Source organism: Crinia signifera, chromosome 1, assembly GCF_055691185.1.
Source record: "Crinia signifera chromosome 1, ASM5569118v1, whole genome shotgun sequence".
In the NCBI taxonomy this organism is placed as follows: domain Eukaryota; kingdom Metazoa; phylum Chordata; class Amphibia; order Anura; family Myobatrachidae; genus Crinia; species Crinia signifera.
In genome coordinates, this window is record NC_139217.1 from 296312568 (window position 1) to 296333327 (window position 20760).

The 20760-nt window shown below is 44.2% G+C and overlaps 1 protein-coding gene across 7 annotated transcripts in view; it reads right to left on the reverse strand.

Moving 5' to 3' along the window:
* The window catches only part of KDM4C (lysine demethylase 4C), a 494625-nt gene that overhangs the window by 101022 nt on the left and 372843 nt on the right, over positions 1-20760 (reverse strand). Inside the window, exon 19 of one of the 7 annotated variants that reach the window (XR_014474183.1) lies at positions 18439-18453. The exons of the other annotated variants lie outside the window; for them this stretch is intronic. The gene's annotated coding sequence lies outside the window, so the exon portion shown is untranslated. Of the gene's footprint in view, positions 1-18438; positions 18454-20760 lie in introns of those variants that run through there. 7 annotated transcript variants of the gene reach the window in all.

Consider the following 20760-nt stretch of genomic DNA (forward strand, 5'->3'; position numbering starts at 1 on the left):
GCGCTGTCTCTGCTGCTGACGCTGAGCTGCGCTGGGATCTCGCGTAATTAGCAAGATCCCGCGCATGCGCAGTTCAGCCGGGGGGAAGGAGACCGCGCGTCAATGTTAACTGACGCGCTGTCAGCTGGAGGGGACATCGCCGGAGGGGGGAGTTAGCGCTCCCCCGCTTTGGCGGCAAGATCTTAGTAGATCTTGTCGGTATCCCCTTCTGCTTCGCCTCACTAATGAGGCGAAGCAGGGAGTGTTATAGCGGCGCTCTTAACGCCGCTCTAATAAATCTACCCCTCAGTTCCGTATGTAGGTCACGTCTTCACATACCACGGTGTTAAACCTGACCCTGACAAAACAGCGGCCATCCAGCGCACGACCCTGCCAGTAGACAAAATTTGTCTTCAACGTTTGTTCAGAATGACTAATTGCCTGTCCAAATTCATCCCCAATTATAATGAGACAATTTGTACACACAACATTCCACAGTGCCAAGTTTGAAGAGCATGCTCCACATTGTGTCGCAAAGAAAGTGGCAAAGAAATGTTAGTGGCTGATACCCTCTCCAGAGCATTCCTCCCTCATTCTGTACCTCTACAGGTTGATTATGATGTGATGTCTGTGCAAATCCTGCCCTCGGCCTGCATGGAGGAGCTGCAAAGAGAATCTCTGTCAGGTGATTCGCATCAATGTTTATCTATGGTTGACCTGCAAGGCTGGCATCAGACCTCCAAGAAACTTTCCCGAGACTTACAGATAGAGCCATCTTCAACTATCCCTTTTATAGGATTAAGTGAGCCAGAGCTGTATGAATCCTCTGCTAATACCCTTTCTATGTATGGTATTGTAGCTGGAAACAATAGATGATAATAAGCCTTGGTGAGCCATGGCACACCATGGTTCTCCAGAGAAGGCTAGTTGAAGATGGCTTCATCTGTACACCCATTCTTTGGCATGGAACATGAGTTATCTCTCCCAGAAGAGATCATTCTAATTTCAGAGATTTGTTATAACCTATACCTTACAAAAGTACTACACAAAGCAAATGCACCAATGACACCCCAGTCTGGAGGCCACCAAATGCAGGACCATGGAACTGCTCTATTGGTCCCCCATGTTCAATGACATTGAGAGAAGGTCTCTCTTTGTGACCCATGTGCAGCCATTCATGTACACCAACCACATGAGCCTCTGCATCCAAAAAACCTTTAGATCTTCAGTGGTTCATCACTGCAGGTGATGCTTTTGTATGGAAGGCTAATGAGTACCTGATTCTTGTAAACTCCCTCTGGTCACCTAAGGCCAGGTTGAAGCCTGGAGCCATCTCTGGCACACCTGGGCAGTGAGTGTAGAGTTAATAGCAATCAAGGAGGTGTAAAAATTTGAATTAATATGGTCTTTTACAGGTTGGAGTATAGGACCCAGTAGTGGCGTAACTATACAGTTTTCTCCCCCTGAGGAATTTTTTTTAGCCCCCCCCCCCCCCCCCCCCCAAAAAAAAAAAAAGAGGCAGAGAGAGAGCGTGGAGGAGAGGGGAGGAGAAAGTCAGAGAATAAAAAAGAGATAGAGGGGAGATTTGTGTGTGTGTGTGTGTACTTTCTACCTCCAGCTGCTGGTTTCTACATCAGCGCTGGGTCTCCTTAGCAATGCCAGCTCCTTGGTCCCCTCAGTAGCGCCGGCTCACCACATCAGAGTCAGTGTCCTCAGCGGTGCCGGGTTGCAGTCTCATCAGCGCTGTCAGCCCCTGGTCTCCCGTACAGCGCTAGCCAGCGATGTCCGCTCCTGGTCTCCCGCACAGCGCCAGCCGTGACACAGACAGACTTCAATTATTTGCACCGGGGCTGTCCCACGTGACTGCAATGTCAGTGAGAGGGGAGGAGAGCAGAGGCTCTGACGGTGGAGGGGGAGAGAAAGTATGGGGCGGCGGGGGCAGGGGAAAAATGGTTGCTCAGGTTATGTAGTTTCAGTGCGCCCAGCTGGTGCTGGCTCCCCCAAGCTGCCGCGGGGGCTGCCGCACAATAGCTACACCACTGGGACCCAGCTATTTTGCTCCTGTGTATTAACAATACATATATGTGGTGATGTGAAGATGCTCACATAGTTTTTTATAATGACAGATCAATTCAAGTTCAACATTATTAAGGTACTCAGGTGAACTTGCTCAGAACTTCCCCCACCCTTAATTTCTATTTTATAACACAAGCAGCTCTAAATTGCTTTATACATGGTGTAAAAATAAACGCAGTCATTCTGTATCCCTTTTTTAACATGACATACACAACAGGTCTAAACTTTTGGGAGTTCAACTTATGTTACAGTGGTTTTTTTTTCCTACAGTACTGCAATGTGCCCTCCCTCATAAAGCCAAAGGGGGAAACTTAGTAAGGCAAATACGCCTAAAAAAAATCGTATTTGTATAGTAAAATACATATTTTTTAGGCGTATTCGTATTTTTGGCATTTACTATGCCAAAAATACACATACAGTATTCGTATTCGTATTTATGGCACATTCGTATTTGTATTTACAAATACAAATGTATACGCCTTTGGGAAATATGCATAAGAATAATCATTCAAATGAATTGTGATTCCTAATTTACTAAGCGGCCATATTATAATACGGCCACTAATTATCGGCAAACTGACGATAATTGCCAGCCAAATATGCCGCTGATACGAATTAATACGAATGAATTTGCCATCGGGGATTACAAAGCAGTCATATGCATTTGTATTCATTCATATTAAGAATACGAATATGAAAAATCGTATTTGTATTCTTAGTAAATTTATCCCAATGTGTCCTAGCCAGGTCCCAGCAGCCAATCACCAGTAAGTATGGTGCATCATATTTTACTACTCTATTTATCTTCCATTGTGTGTTCTTTTTTATGGGGAGGAGCTACTGTGTGGGTGGAAATATGTGCCTTTATTATTGGGTAAGGGGAGCTATTGTGTGGTTCATTTATTTTGTGGTTATTTTTATTTTATTTATATATATATATATAATGAAAAATTGATTCTTACATGTTTTTTATGTTTGTAGATGTAGTTAAGCTACACCAGCAATAAATACAGTATTAAAAATACTTTTTCCAATGTTATATTTTATGTGATTAACAGTCGGCTTCTCACTTCCAGTTCTGGTCTGATTGGAGACTGAGATTTCCTGTTTGTCATATTTCACTCTAAATAGGCTTACCAATGAATTAATTGAAAAATGTGATAGTACCCTTTGGGCACTTCTACCTCCCTGATAAAACCAGAGTACTGGTGAAATGCATTGGAACAGTGGCGGTTATTCTAGTTCACTCTTTCTGACAAAATCCTTCTTAGATGGACAAACCATGTGCACTGCAGGGGGGCAGATGTAACAGGTGCAGAGAGAATTAGATTTGGGTGAGTTATTTAGTTTCTGTGCAGGGCAAATACTGACTGCTTTATTTTTACACTGCAATATAGATCTCACTTTGAAGTAAAATTTTCTCATTTTCTCTTCACAAGTAACATCTGCCCCACCTGCGGTGCACATGGTTTTGTCCATCTAAGAAGGATTTTGTCAGAAAGAGTGAACTAGAATAACCCCCATTGATCCACACTTATTATTTCAGTGAATGGATCTCTATGGATTTTTTGGGGGAGAGGACTTTAATGCATTTATTTTACATAAACATTATTCTATTTTTTTTTTCTTTTAAATAAATGTGTCATAAATTTATAATGATTCGATGATATAAGTCCAACACTACACTTTACAGCCTTCAGAACCTACTGGATACCAGCAGAGTTAATAAATTGGGAGAGTGTGATTATTTTCAGTATATAAATTCTATTGGATTTAAGCAGGGCCGTTTCTACAGGCGGACAAGCCGTGCAGCAGCCCGGGGCGCCGCACGGCTTGTCCACCTGTTACACAGCCGGGGCGCCTCCAAGTCCCGCCGCCGCCGCCCGCCTCCCCCGCTCCCCGTCCGCAATGAACAGCCACAGGTGCCCGGCCAGCAGCTGAGCTTCCATAACGCCGCCTCCGCGTCCCCCGCTCCCCGTCCGCAATGAAAAGGCACAGGTGAGCCCCAGGGAAGGGGAGCGCATCCTTTCCCTCGCTCACTGTGTCATTGGGCTGGCAGCCAATCAGAGGACCTCGCGGGCTGGCAGCCAATCAGGAGCCAGCCCGCTCGGTATGAATGGCTGACGGCTCAGGGACACATGAGTGAAAGCAAAGCAGCAGCATGCAGCAGCGGGGGACTGGAGGGGGAGACCTAGACGAGATAGTGAGTTGTGCTGCTGGCACTTTGGGGGAATGTGTGGCACTGTGGGGGCATATCTGTGGCACTGGGGACATATCTATGGCACTAGGGGCATATTTGGCACTGTGGGGGCATATATATGTGGCATTGTGGGGGCATATCTGGCACTGTATGGGCATATGTGTGTCACTATGGGGGCATATGTGTGTCACTGGGGGCATATGTGTGTCACTGTGGGGGCATATCTGGCACTGGGGACATATCTGTGGCACTGTGGGGGCATAGCTGTCACTGTGGGGGCATATGTCTGGCACTGGGGACATATCTGTGGCACTATGGGGGCATATATATCTGTGGCACTATGGGGGCATATATATGTGGCACTGTGGGGGCATATATATGTGGTACTGTGGGGGCATATATGTATGTGGCACTGTGGGGGCATAGCTGTCACTGTGGGGGCATATATGTGTGGCACTGTGGGGGCATATGTGTGGCACTGTGGGGGCATATTAGTAAACGGCATGAGTTGTGCGGCAGCGGCGTGTGGGGCATAATGTGTAATAGGCATTACGGTGTGTAGAGTATTGTGTAATTGTCATCACGGTGTGCGACATAATGTGTAATTGTCATCACGGTGTGCGACATAATGTGTAATTATAATCACGGTGTGCGACAATGTGTAATTGTCATCACTGTGTGCGGCGTCATGTGTAATTGGCATCACGGATAAATAGTGTATAATGATTTAAGTTTGGCCTTGATCTGTGAGGCGTACTAGGTCACTGTGTGGCCTTTATATTTTTATGTCACTGTGTGGCCTTCAGCCGGCCAACTAAAGTGCGGGAGGACAATGACAATTCCTGCGGTAACCAATGTCTGGACATGCAGGTTGCAAAGGTGAGATGTAAGGTAATTGTTTTCCTGCTAGACCACGCCCTTGTATTAAGCCACACCCTTCTAAAAATAAACCACACCCCTATTTCGGCGCACGCGCCTCCGGCGCGTGCAATTTATTCTATGTCATGTTAACTTTTTTTTTGGGGGGGGGGGGGGGGGGGGCGCAATTTTATTCCTTTGCCCTGGGAGCTAAATTGTCTAGAAACGGCCCTGGATTTAAGCATGCTACAATCAATAATTTGCTGTCAACCCTGAGTGTGACTATGCCTGTGGTTTGAAACAATGTTGATTTGTAAGTCCAAATGTATTCTTGGAACACATATTACTGCAAACCCCCCTTTCTCTTACATCCATATGGGATACTTGGATTCATTCAGAATGACGGTGTACTGGTTCCTTTTCTCTACTTCCCCTCCCACAAGTCAGTTTAAGAAAATGTGCCCTCAGGAAAGATGCACAATACTGGAGTTCCAGAAGTTTTCTTTTACTTTATTATTTTGGGATTGCTGCTTGGGCTCAGCAGCATTCCTGCTTCATGGGAAACAGGGGCAGGGTTCAATTGCCATTCTCTTAAGGTACCAAATTGTCCCTCCTGAAGGACCATGGTCCTGAGAGGGTGTTGCCACCGCGAGCATGTAGCGGACAGCGTAGCGCACTCCCAGCATGCCGTGCACCCCTGGTCTAGCCTGAAGACATTAAGGGTGAGATTTAATCGCACCAAATCGCACCATTAAAAATCGCGTGCGGTCCCCCTCCTAAGCATAACCAGCCCCGGGCTCAAAAAGCCAGTGCTGGTATCATAAAATCAGAGGGACAAACAAATGGGGGTTCCCTTGATTTAATGAAACCAGCACCAGGCTCAAGGTCCAGCGCTGGTTCCCAAAATAAGGGGGACAAAATGACTAGGGGTCCCCCGTATTTTAAGAACCAGCACCAGACCCAACCAGCCAGCAGGGTAATGCCACAGCCGGGGGGCACTTATTATATAAGGTCCCGCGGCCAAAGCATTAGCCCCGTGGCTGGTCAGCATGGGCAGGGGTCCTGGGGAAGTGGGGACCCCCCCAATGAAGGGGTCCCCCCCTCCAGGACTTACCAGCCCATGCTGAAAGTCCGGGGCTGTCCCCGATGCCCCTGGGCGGTGGGCATCGGGCTGATGAAAAGTGTAAAAAAAAGAATAAAAACTATTGTCTTATACTGTAGAACTATGAGTCCCAGCAAGCCTACCCCGCATGCTGGGACTTGGAGAACCACAAGTCCCAGCATGCGGGGCATTAAAGGGCCCGCTGGCACTTGTAGTTCCACAGTACAAAAAATAGTTAAATAAAACACACTGACACCCAGAAAAATAAAAGTTTAATACATCCACAGCCCACACATACTGATACTTACCTACCTTGAGCCCGTAGGTCGGTCGATGTTTAAGCGATTCCTTAACGGATTGGAGGAACTTGAAAGGAGTGCAGGAGAGGTGGAAAAAAATAAAAAAATGCAATACTAAAGGCAACGGACCTTTGTATCAAAAGGGTTAAGAAAAGCACCAAAAAAAGGAAGCCAGTGTGGTTTACAAAAGAGTTATCAACTAGTGTAAAAGTAAAAAAAAGGATGGCCTTTAGGACATACAAGCAGACTCAAAATAATAACAACAAAGAAGTGTATCTTATAAGAGAGAAGAAAAGAAATCAGTTTAATTGGACGCACTCCTCGTCCACATGGTCTTCAATGACTTAAAAATAAAATTATGTCGTACCCGAAGGTATATGCTTTATTATTACAAGTACAGTAACTCTATAGCTAGCAGGCCATCAATTTTGTTTTTATTATGTAATTTTATTAATTATACACAACCTGGTAGTCTATTTCCCTGTGACAGGGATTGAAATGGCAAAAATGATTTTAAAAAGTTGATAGATATAGAGAAAAAGAAAATTCGAAAGATTAAAATTAGTCTCTGTAATCCGTTTACAGTTGTATTCAATGGAAGGCTTTGTAGATGCCTTGTCACATTAGACGTGCCAAATGTAAATATTCTTATGTAGGCACTGTGTTGCCTTAATCAAGAAGAGTACAGATGTATCGGGATTCATCTTTGCGGTTGATGGCGATGGCATCGCCATCACCTGCATCCCCGCCATCTGTATGCCGGAAGGGGGTGCGCGCGCGTCCCCTTCCGACGGTGCTGCCCTCGGTCGCCCGGTGCCCACACCGGGCGACCGCACCCCACCGCAGTGCCCTCGGGTCCCCCCCCCTGCCCCCTCGAGCAGGAGGCGGACAGTATTGTGTCCGCCTCGCCGCCCCGCCGCCCGGATACTGAGACGCGCATGCGTGGGGGACGCACGCGCGTCTCAGTCAGATGGAGCGCCGTGTTGCTGGCGGATCGCCAGCAGCATGCTGCTGGCGGTTCGCCAGCAAAGATAAAACCGGCCCCAACTGTATGTGTCAGTCTAGTCCCAATTCTTCTAATATTGATGGGTATCTTAAATAAGATTATCTTCTCATATAGCTAGTGTGTGCTGTTAACAATTGCAACATTAGTATCACTATATTTGTGGTTATATTCAGCATAGATGTTTTGCAACTGTTGCATAAAAGTATCTACTGTGCATTTGTATCCTGTGATCATAAGTGGCTGATCTCTCTGTCAGGCTTATATTGCTTATGACTGGTTCATTCCTTAGTCCAGTGGTTCCCAAACTGTGTGCCTAGGCACCCTGGGGTGCCTCAGGACACTTGCAGGGGTGCCTTGGGTTGGTGGACCAGGATCAATTCATATTATTTATGGTCAATGTACCAGGCAAAACCAGTGCTTGTGGCTGCCAATCATATGTGGACAAACAGAAACAAATCCTGTCCCTCACCATACAACTGTGACATATAAACACAATGCAATTACCGTATTTACTCGAGTATAAGTCGACCCGAATATAAGCCGAGGCACCTAATTTCACAACAAAAAACTGGGAAAACTTATTGACTCAAGTGGGACCCTCACTCGAGTATAAGCCGAGGGGGGCTTATTCAGCATAAAAAAATGTTCTGAAAAAGTAGGCTTATACTCGAGTATATATGGTAATTTAATATTTTTTTCTAATTTTCTCAATAAGAAACATTTGGCCTAGGGGTGCCTTGAAAACATTTTGATGCTCTAGGGTGCCATGATTCAAAAAAGTTTGGGAACCACTGCCTTAGTCATATTCTTATGCTTGAGATGCATGTATTTTTAATAAGCAACAGCGCCACACTTTGCTCTTGGTATGACCACATTTAATTTGTGACAGGTTGCCTCTATAATTGGCATGTATCAGGGAGGATGCCCAGTATTCATGTGTAGTTAAACTGTCCCAGATTTTTACTTTATTCGCATGTATTTAATCAGAGTTAGGAGTGGAGTTGTGTTTGCCGCTCAGCCTGTCACCTCTCCATCTATATCTGATATTTCACCCTAGTATACACACTGTGCAATCTATAGATTGTGTCACACATATATATGTGCACTGTGCTGTATTTATATATATATTATATAATATCCGCACTGGGTAATACTATGACACAAGTAGATTAATGTCAGGGTGTGGGTTTTATACTTCTTGCACATACCGTCACGTGTATTTACACAGTGATGGGTGATATGCGTACTGAATAGTCAGTGGGGTAGTACTCACAGATATGTTGGTACTAAATCTGTGTTGGGATTTCTACTGACATATATATTTGATGTACACACAAGGCTATTTGGTCTTTGTGATATTAAAACCACTTTTTGTTCAATCCCAGGTTTATATCTACACACTGAGTGATTTATTGTAGTAGATCAGTGATATTGTTCTGTCACAGGTTTTATTATTTACTGTACATTGCACATATCATCTTTAGAGGCAGAGAGATGTATTTTACCCAATAATACTCATGTACATATTGAGTAGTGTTTTATAATAGTGGGGTATCAGATTTTTGCCGGAGCATGCATGTAATGCTATCCGGCTTGTGCTGACATGTTGTCAGGCGTCCCAGACAGCGTGTGCCCAAACACAATTATTTTTCACATGTATTTGCAAAAACTGCACCTATCAATATTTCTTGGCAGTACAAATATCCAGCAGATACACTAGTAGCCACTATGCTATATCAGTATAGTGGTAGGTCTAAACCGGAGCATTACAATCAGCGCTGTCCAGCTTAGTGAACACCCTGTCAGGCGTCTGCTATATTTCAGACAGCATGTGCCAGCGCTTGCTATGTGCACTCTGCTTGGGAGACTCTGTACCGCTTGTCACACACTACTAATGGGTAAGAATGACCACACACAATTACATATAATACATTGGCTACATATATCAACGGATTTACAGGGGAAATTTGCTGATGCGCATTTCGCCCTACAGGCTTTTTCAAGGCTCAACCTAGGTATCAGACCCGCCCTCCTTGGGCTATATTTATGGGATTAACACTCCCATGGGCGTTGTTCAGTGGGACCAATCCGATGTCCCACTCATATTGTTCAAACAGTCATGGTATTGTGATTGGTTCTCTATCCAGCGTATATGTGTGTCAGAGCTTGATCATAGTAAGTATATCACTACACATATATAAAATCTGTAAATCTCCCCTTGTTAATATCAATCCACACAGACCTGTTCATGGTATTTCTGAGGCAGAGTATCCTGCCTGTATTAATTTGTTTATTATTAGGATAATATGCGAAGGGTTATCATGTTTATAATAACCTTGCAACTTTATTGAAAATTATATACATACATTATTATGGCTCTAAAAATAATTGGTTTCATTAGGATCCTCTTGTGATCATTTTAAATTAATATTATGTACTGTGTAAAGAAGTGTATCTTGCCAGATGCAAGGAGGCTAAAAAAAGTGATCAGGCATGCCAAGGCACAAGCTGAGGAGAAAATGGCTCAGTCAGTAGATAAAGGAAGCAAAACTTTTTTTAAGTATATAAGTGAAAGGAGAAAAACAAATGGAGGAATAATAAGACTGCGGACAGACACTGAGAATTTGGTGGAGGGAGACAAGGCAATTGCAGATCATCTAAATAATTAATTTTGCTCCGTATTTACTATAGAAGGAGTAGGGAAGGGACCACAGTTAAGTTGCAAGGACATTCATAAAAATAAGGTAGATGGAAGTACATTTACTAGGGAGAAAGTCCTAACAGAACTTTCAGGACTGAAAGTGGATAAATCAATGGGGCCAGACGGAGTGCATCCAAGGATACTAAAAGAACTAAAAGATGTGTTGGTAGCATCATTAACAGATTTATTCAACCAGTCACTAGATACAGGTGCAGTTCCAGAGGCCTTGAAAAGAGCAAATGTAGTTCCACTGCACAAAAGTGGAAGCAAAGAAGAAGCAAGTAACTACAGACCAGTGAGCCTTACATCAGTAGTAGGGAAATTAATGAAAACACTATTAAAATAGGGAATAGTGGAATATCTTAAATTAAACAACTTACAGGATCCAAAACAGCATGGTTTTACTGCAGGGAGATCATGCCAAACAAATCTTATTTACTTTTTTGACTCCGTGACCAAAATACAAAATGAAGAGGGGGCCATAGATGTTGCATATCTAGACTTTAGTAAGGCATTTGACACTGTCCCACATTGCAGGCTGCTAAATAAACTTCAAAGTGTGGGATTGGATTATAAAACAATTAAATGGATAATAACCTGGTTGCAGGATAGGAAACAGACAGTTGTAGTAAATAGAGTGCATTCTATGGAGGGACATGTTACCAGTGGAGTACCCCAGGGATCTGTACTTGGACCAGTGCTCTTTAATATCTTTGTTAGTGACATTGCAAATGGTATTGAAGGGAAAGTATGCCTTTTGCAGAGGACACAAAGATATGCAACAGAGTAGACACACCAGGAGGGGTAAATCAAATGACGGAATATCTAGGTAAACTTGAGAATTGGTCAAGAGCATGGCAACTACAGTTTAATGCTAAAAAATGCAAAATGATGCACTTGGGACTCAAAAACCCAAAGGCTCAATATAGTATCAAGGGTACTATAATGGAAACTACTGAGGAGGAAAGGGATCTAGGAGTCACTATTTCAAGTGACTTAAAGGCAGGAAAGCAATGTAGCAAAGCAATGAGGAAGGCTAGTCAGATGCTTGGTTGCATAGGGTGAGGAATCAGTAGCAGAAAAAAAGAAGTAATAATGCCACTTTATAGGTCATTGGTACAGCCTCATCTGGAATACTGTGTGCAGTTCTGGAGACCATACTGTATCTTCAGAAGGATATAAATACATTGGAGAGTGTACAAGGAAGGGCAACTAAAATGGTACATGGCGTACATCACAAAACTTACCTGGAAAGACTAAAGGATCTTAACATGTATAGTTTGGAACGGAGAAGGGAAAGGGGGGGCATGATAGAAATCTTCAAATATATCAAGTTTTAACATAGTACAGGAGAGAAATTTTCTTCAAAGTAAAAGAAGTATTAGAACACGAGGATATGCACTGAAACTGGAGGGAGGTAGATTCAAGGGAAATGTTAGAAAGAATTATTTCACAGAACGGGTAGTGGATAAGTGGAATAGCCTCCCATCAGAGGTGGTAGAGGCTAAGACAGTAGACCAATTTAAACATGCTTGGGATAGGCATATGAATATCCTTACAAAGAAATAAGGATTAAAAAGGGTTGAGATCACCTGAAGGATAAATAAGGGGCAGACTAGATGGGCCAAATGGTTCTTATCTGCCATCAAATTCTGTTTCTATGTAACCATCAGATAGCTTGTTATCACTCTTTTAGAGGTCATATACTCTTCTGACTGTACAATTTGTGTTTGGGGTCCACAGGACTCATATTGTTTACTGTATTCCCACACCTCTAACCGAATAGCTAAGTCAGCATGCATGAAAGGACTAGAGACTTTGGTTTATATACAAAGTCAAGCCATAGCTTCTCTGAGTGAATTGCTGCTCTTCCACATTTGACTGGTCTGGTTCAGGGATTCCACCTCTGTTCCAGTCCTCCATCCAGGTTGCTTTTCATTCTATGCTACTCATAGCATAGGTATGCCTGCTGGTCAGTGGTTGCTTGCAGGTGTCATATTGATGGCAATTCCTCTGTCTTTATTTCTACCAGAAATGCTGGTTTCTGGACTTGTGGCTGTGTGCCTCCTTGGTTGCTGAGCGGGGGTTTCTCTGTAGCATATCATTGCTAGTGATACTTGTTTTAGTGATGGGTCCAATGCACAGCACATGGAAAAAACTAGCATCCAGACCGGCAGTCTTATTACCGACGTTGGCATCCCAAAAGAGGGAATCCTATCAGGGGTGAGTTAAGTATACTTACCCTTCCCTTTCCACCAATAATCATCCCTTCCAGCAGCTCTAACCCCCCCCCCCTCCCCTTCTTCGCAGCCTAGCCCTAATCCTCCACATTAATGCCTAAACCTACCCCCGGTATGCAGTTGCCAAAAGCTAACCCCCTGCTCCACAGCCTAACCCTTACTTATAGGTGCAAAGCCCTAACCCCCACCCTGTAGGATAACCTAAGATCCCCCCTCCCTCACACACACACACACACAATAATGCCTAAACCTAGTCCTCTCTTTGTATACATCATACTTACTGTTCAGCATTCCGGCTATCATCGGTGGACAGGTGGTAGAAACTCGACATCAATTATGATCCAGCACCCTTCACCCTGGGTATACTGGGGCAGATGTATTAAGCCTGGAGAAGATATAAACTGGAGATAAAGTGGAGATAACTTGGAAGAGTTAACGCACCAGCCAATCAGCTGTGTTTGAAATATGACAGTTGGGATCTGATTGGCTGGTGCGTTATCTCCTTCCACTTTATCTCCAGTTTATCTCTTCACCAGGCTTAATACATCTGCCCCACTGAACCTGTGGTATCCTGACTGCTGGGATATGAGCTTGAGGTACAGAATGCCAGCCAATCTCAGGAAAAACCTGACGAGCATTCCACACCTCCGACAAACTTGGATCCTATTAAAAATGCCCCTGGCAAATGTAGTCTAGCAATACAAAAATAAACAGCTTTATGGAAATACTGATTAGCAGGTTGTAAGACTAAACTTACTGTCAGGGCCAGCCCTTGCCCTAATTTTTTTGGTAAGCAAATAGACACCTCATCGCCCGTGCAGTAGTTTTGCACATGCTGACAAATAAAGGGGACGTTTTGCTCACATTAGTAGTGCCCCTTACACATTATGCCCACATTAATAGTGCCCAACTTTGTGGGCTTAACCAATAAAATATGTTTGTTCTGAAAAACTACATAAATGTCTCTCTATAAACAGATTGAATAAATCACTTCTCTAGCAGCCAATTACTGGTGAATATAAACTCTGTAAAATCGGTAAATCCCACTTTCCTAAGACATGACTTTGATTTATAATAAAATAATGATTAATGAGAAAAAAAATCAGACATCTTTGGGGAAGGTCACATTAAACACTCCCACAAGCATTTCATTTCAAAGAATTAGATTCATTACCACAACTCTACCTTAAATGTTGAATTAATCTGTCTGCGTTCTTGATCTGAATTGTTTTTCCTAACGGCAATAATATTCTTTAATTAAAGGCTATTCCTAGATTATATGTGCAGCTATACAGCTTTGACAATTGTTTATTAAAGTGTTTGCATAAAATCGATTATATTTGTCTGTCTTTTGATTTGCAGAGCTTATCTTATCTTTCGCTATCATGTTAGAGGACTGCATACCCACATTCAGATGCTTGTCCATTAAAGCAACACAACTGTAAACAAAAACATATACAGTAAAATAGACTTTGAGGCTCCAATTATTATAATGAACTCATTAATAAGTATTTTATGGGGAAAAAAATAGCCTGCAGATTTGACCAATTATCACATCCCACTGTACTGATTGCTCTCTTATGTAACTGATCTCACTTGTAGTTTATATCCTAATAGGTGATGAGCAGTACAGGGCAGAGAGCCAGAGAAGTTACTGTACTACTGCACTTTCAAAGCCCCAGTCAAGTACAGTAATCACCTAAAACTCCTCCTAACCTGTGATGCTACAATGTGAATAATACAAAACTCACATATCTATCTATCTATCGCTAACAATCTTTCTATATAGAAATAGCATAATAGACTAGTGCTAGGGTCCTTGGTCCTCTTGGTGCTGGTGGGATGTGGTGAGGTACTGTACATCCAGCTATTTATTCAAAGTGCATGAAAGGGGAGAAGAGGGAGGCAGAATAATATAAAGGGCCTACAAACTAAGTATTGATAAAAACATATACAACTTGTGGTTTTCTACGTGGCTTTGCTTGGAGCATGGAAAAAAATATTTTGGCATTCCTTTATATTCCATTTACTAAATATGAACTCCTAATAAAGTACTACATAACGAATATGTCCCCCTTGAAGCACTGTGTGGCATCCAGTTACTAAGTGATGGAAGTGGTGAAATCTAAGGACCTGATCCAGGTTGGCTCTCTAGGCAGCATAAATTTGCTGCCTAGCGAGCCATAAATGCTGCCCACCACCCGGCCCAACACACGTCTCCCCTTCTTTCCCCTCAGTACCATGCGAGGGGATGTGTACACGAAAACATCCCCTCACACGCGGCCAAAGGGGAGAGAAATCATTCAATGGTCGCAGACCATTGATAGATTTCTCTCCGTCTTCTGTAATAAAAGTCAGTCTATACTGAGTTTTATTTCCTTCGCTGTTCGATGAAGACGGGGCAGGTGCTGATGTCATGCCACCCGTCCAAAGCATGCCTGCTTCTACCGGGGGAACTCCCAGTGTTTTTATGGGGACGCCCATAAAACACTGGGCGTTCCTCTCCTGCTGCCCCCTGCACACCCCAAGCGCTCCCTCCCTGTAGCCTTTTCATTTGAACAGAATACTTTTTTCAGAGGACTTAAAGTATACTACCTGCAAGTCCCCTGTTAAGTGGGACTTATTTCAATATTTACCCCAGATACACTGATAATACTATAATTTAAAGATTTTATAATCAAAGTCCGTGATTGATTGCCCTTACCTTGTGAAACCATCTTAAATCTTTCCAAAAAACCCTGATGAAGTCTCATGGGAGATGAAAAGTGTTGGGTTCTTCTGTCTGCTTATCTAATGTGTTCAAATATTAAAGTAAAGAACAAGATTGTGTGGATCATCTTAATAACCTTTACATCTGAAAAGAGAGACTTTTTAGAAACATTTATACCTTTAATGGAATTCCGATTCATGTATCCTACAACTGTACTGTATGTATGTATGTATGTATGTATGTATGTATGTATGTATGTATGTATGTATATATATATATATATATAGTATGGGTATAATATATATATATATATATATATATTCCAAAGACAAAAAACCTTACGGTTTTACATGTCCCATTAAGGCTTCTTACACATGATCTGGCATTTCTGAACCCTGTTGTAACTCTTCCACTCAAACGCCAAAAAGCAATGAAATTCCGATCATTAAGGCTGACGCCTTAATGGACGTGTTCCTTGCGCAATACAGATATGGTACGCCATCACAGCCTGTGGGTAAGTGCAGATTCAGCACTCTCACAGAGTGAGATTGCTGTCACTCACACAATGGTGGAGCTGCTAATTCACAGATTTGTGTGCTCATTGGAATACACACATGCAGTCTATGCAACTGAAGGTCTGAGCAGTGATGTGGCGCACTCATCCTAATAAGTACCCACAATCATCTAAAACTGTCTATCCCACTGAATTACTATAGTGTTCATTCTAGCACCCGCCATCTTTGAAAACCCATGCAGTTCCTCTTCCCTGTCTGGGGTGTAGCGGTCTGCTGTAGTGCTTCTAGCACAGTGTGATCTGTATATCAGCGCTGCAAACCAGACCTGTGTTAGAAACACTACAGCAGACAGCAACACCCCAGACAGGGTAGAGGAACTGCATGGGTTTTCAAAGATAGCGGGTGCTAGAATAAACACTATTACTAGAGCTATCCCACTGAGGGTCCAACATCTTTCACACTCACTACCTATTTCCATTTCATTTAGTATTCACATACAGTTACCAGAAACATCTTTCATAATTGCAAAAACTATAATACTCCCAACTACTATGCATCTACACTTTCTTCTCCTATACGCCTTCATGCTGCTCTGTCTTCTCCGATACCTACTGCTGTGTGTATTCCCTCATCTGCACCAATGTGTCTTTCGCCATCTGCGCTGCCCTGTCTTTCCACACAGATGCCACTGTTTCCTTCTACCTGTGCCACTGGCTTCCCCTCTATTAGTGATACTCTGTCTCCCCCTCCATCCATGGCACTCTGCCCGCCTCATGCATGACACAGTTTCCTTCCATCTGTACTGCCGTCTCCCCTCTCCATCTGTACTGCTCTGTTTTCCCTTTATCCCCTTTGCTCCGAACCCCCTCCCCCATCCCTGCTGTCTTTCCTCCAACTGCTCCTCTGTTTCCCACCCAATCGCATCACTCTGCCTTACCTTCCCCAATCTGTGCCACTCTTTTCCACCCATCTGCTTCGTTAGTCCCCCATCAGCGCTGCTTAGCCTTCTACGCATTTCTATTCCTCCCCATCTGCACCACACTGCCTCCTACCCCAATCAACACCACTTTTACCCCATCCTAATGGCTCTGTTTACTGCTCAGACCTTCAGTTGCATAGACTGCATGTGTGTATTCCAATGAGCACACAAATCTGTGAATTAGCAGCTCCACCATTGTGTGAGTGACAGCAATCTCACTCTGTGAGAGTGCTGAATCTGCACTTACCCACAGGCTGTGATGGCGTACCATATCTGTATTGCGCAAGGAACACGTCCATTAAGGCGTCAGCCTTAATGATCGGAATTTCATTGCTTTTTGGCGTTTGAGTGGAAGAGTTACAACAGGGTTCAGAAATGCCAGATCATGTGTAAGAAGCCTTAATGGGACATGTAAAACCGTAAGGTTTTTTGTCTTTGGAATTTCATAGCTTTTTTTCAATTTATTTTTTTAAATTCAGAATTGTAAAATTTAACTGTAAGAATAAACATTGGATTTTTAAAAATGTTTAACAATAACACAACCTTGTCAACGAGCATTACCACTGGCTACAAGCATTACAAACCCCTGGCAATGAGTATGACACCCATCCCAGAGCATGGAAGCCCTGGCAATGAAGACACCCATCCCATGAAACCCCTGGCAATGAGCATGACACCCAGTGTGTAGAAGCTATACTGTAGGGCATAATGTATCACGGGCATTGCAGTGTGGGGCATATGGTGCAGGGGAAATTACTGTATGGGGCTTAATATGGTGAAAAAAATGTTCTTCCTGTGGTGGCAAAGGTCTGTAAGTGCAGGGCAAAAAACTGGGTTGTAAGGTAGTCTTCTCCGGTGAGGCCATGCCCATTTTAATGAGACCACGCCCCTTGCCTGGGGCAGAGAACAAATTACAAATGTATGGATAGGGTTAGGCTGCGAGTGTGTGTGTGTGTCTGTATGGACAGGGTTAGGCTATGGGTCTATGAATTGATAGGGTTATGCTGCAGGTGTGTGTGTGTATAGAGTGTGCGGATGGGCGTGTGTGCAGATAGGGTAGGCTACATGTGTGTGTGGATGGTGTTAGGCTATGTTTGTATGGATACTGTTAGGCTACGTGTGTGTGTATGGATAGGGTTAGGCTACATGTGTGTGTGTGCATATATGGATAGGCTATGGGTGTGTGTGTGTGTTTGGGAACCGTGTTATAACCCTGCACACACATACACAGAGTCAATGATGCCTATCCCTAGATATACATGACATGCTGACCCTACCAGGTCATGGATCAGCTGCGGGTGTGTGAGTATGTATGTATGGGTGCATAGGGTTAGGCTACATATATGTGTGTGCACGCATATGTATGAATGTATGGATAGGATATGACTGTGTGTGTGTGTGTGTGCAGGGTTAGGATACAGGTGCCAGAGTCAATGATGCCTACCTGTACATGACACGCTGACCCTACCAGGACATGGAACTCCACCAGGCTGAGTGTTCCTCCCGGGGATGGCGATCAATCTGTTCCTTCTGTCTAACTTGATGGTTTCCCCACCAGCAGCGAGTTCCCGGTGTCCGCAGATGCTGAGCAGGAACACAGAGCCAGTCCTCCTTCTTCTGGCATGGCAGTGGTGCGGTCTCCAAAATGGATCGCCGGAGTTAAAGGGAGGGTCGATGGGGGGCTGCTGCGCATGTGCCTCCTCCCATGGTCCTCCCTGCAAAGGACCGTGGGAGGAGCTACACACGACTGTGCATGCGCAGCAGCCCTCCCGGAGCCATTTTGGCTTTCTGCAATGATAACATTTGTTTTTTGGGTACAATCAAATTCTAATAAGAGAAATGTGACCTATTTTAGTCTAAAAAAAAAGGGAGGGAGGCAGTGAGTCACACCATACCTCTGGTGCTACAGTATATTGAATAAAATAATAATAGCCAAGGAAAGCCGCATATGACAACAAGCAAACCAGCTTGTAAGAAATAAAAGATAACAATTGGAAAGCTGTCACAGCATTAGCAATTATACCTTTGATTAAAGTTAAAAATTAAATGTAATATAGGTCCCCCTTTTCAATAATAACACAAGTCTCAGTTCATTTCAAATAACAAAAATATTTTATAAACACATAATAAAATCATATACAAAAATATACATAAATCACATGTAATTAATTGTAAAACAATGGAACTTAAGGTGCTGGAGTCCAAATTAATTAAAAGAATTGAACATAGGAGCAGCAGACCTCACTTGAAGCTCAGGCAGGATGGTGATTGAGCCGTCGGAAAAGAGCTGGGTGTATGTATGGTAAGGGTTATAGGCTGCGTTGTGTGTATGGTTAGGGTTATAGGCTGCAGTGTGTGTGTATGGTTAGGGTTATAGGCTGCGGGTTGTGTGTATGGTTAGGGTTATAGGCTGCAGGGTGTGTGTATGGTTAGGGTTATAGGCTGCAGGGTGTGTGTATGGTTAGGGCTGTTTCACACAGTACGGTTCCTGCCGCACGGTGAAATCCCGTACGGTCAGGGAGCCGCGCCGCACTCAGAATTTTATAATGGCAAGGATGGCCACAGCCCGGCAGCCGTCCCTTCCAGTGGGGGGATCCGGCTGCAGCCGTGCGGCCGGGCCGTGGCCGTCCCGTGTGAATGGACACAATAGTGTCCATTCACAACTGCTGAGTGCGGCACGGCTCCCTGGCCGTACGGGATTTCACCGTGCGGCAGGAACCGTACTGTGTGAAACAGCCCTTAGGGTTATAGGCTGCGGGGTGTGAATGGTTAGGGTTATAGGCTGCAGGGTGTGTGTATGGTTAGGGTTATAGGCTGCGTTGTGTGTATGGTTAGGGTTATAGGCTGTGGGTGGTGTGTATGGTTAGGGTTATAGGCTGCGTTGTGTGTATGGTTAGGGTTATAGGCTGTGGGTGGTGTGTATGGTTAGGGTTAAAGGCTGCAGGGTGTGTGTATGGTTAGGGTTATAGGCTGCAGGGTGTGTGTATGGTTAGGGTTATAGGCTGCGGGTGGTGTGTATGGTTAGAGTTAAAGGCTGCAGGGTGTGTGTTTATGGTTAGGGTTATAGGCTGCAGGGTGTGTGTGTATGGTTAGGGTTATAGGCTGCAGGGTGTGTGTATGGTTAGGGTTATAGGCTGTGGGGTGTGTGTATGGTTAGGGTTATAGGCTGCAGGGTGTGTGTATGGTTAGGGTTATAGGCTGCAGGGGGTGTGTGCATGGTTTGGGTTATAGGCTGCGGGGGTGTGCATGGTTAGGGTTATAGGCTGCGGGGGGTGTATATGGTTAGGGTTATAGGCTGCAGGGTGTGTGTATGGTTAGGGTTATAGGCTGCAGGGTGTGTGTATGGTTAGGGTTATAGGCTGCGGTGTGTGTGTATGGTTAGGGTTATAGGCTGCGGTGTGTGTGTATGGTTAGGGTTATAGGCTGCAGGGTGTGTGCATGGTTAAGGTTATAGGCTGAGGGGGGTGTATATGGTTAGGGTTATAGGCTGTGGGGGGGTGTATGGTTAGGGTTATAGGCTGCAGTGTGTGTGTGTATGGTTAGGGTTATAGGCTGGGGGGGGTACGGTTAGAGTTATAGGCTGTCGGGTGTGTGTATGGTAAAGGGTTATAGGCTGCAGGGTGTGTGTGTATGGTTAGGGTTATAGGCTGCAGGGTGTGTGTATAGTTAGTGTCATAGGCTGTGGGGTGTGTGTATGGTTTGGGTTATAGGCTGCGGGGTGTGTATGGTTAGGGTTATAGGCTGCAGTGTGTGTGTGTATGGTTATAGGCAGCAGGGTGTGTGTATGGTTAGGGTTATAGGCTGCGTTGTGTGTATGGTTAGGGTTATAGGCTGCGGTGTGTGTGTGTGTGTGTGTATGGTTAGGGTTATAGGCTGCGGTGTGTGTGTATGGTTAGGGTTATAGGCTGCGGTGTGTGTGTGTGTGTGTGTGTGTGTGTGTATGGTTAGGGTTATAGGCTGCAGGGTGTGTGTATGGTTAGGGTTATAGGCTGCAGGGTGTGTGTATGGTTAGGGTTATAGGCTGCAGGGTGTGTGTATGGTTAGGGTTATATCCTGCAGGGTGTGTGTATGGTTAGGGTTATAGGCTGCAGGGTG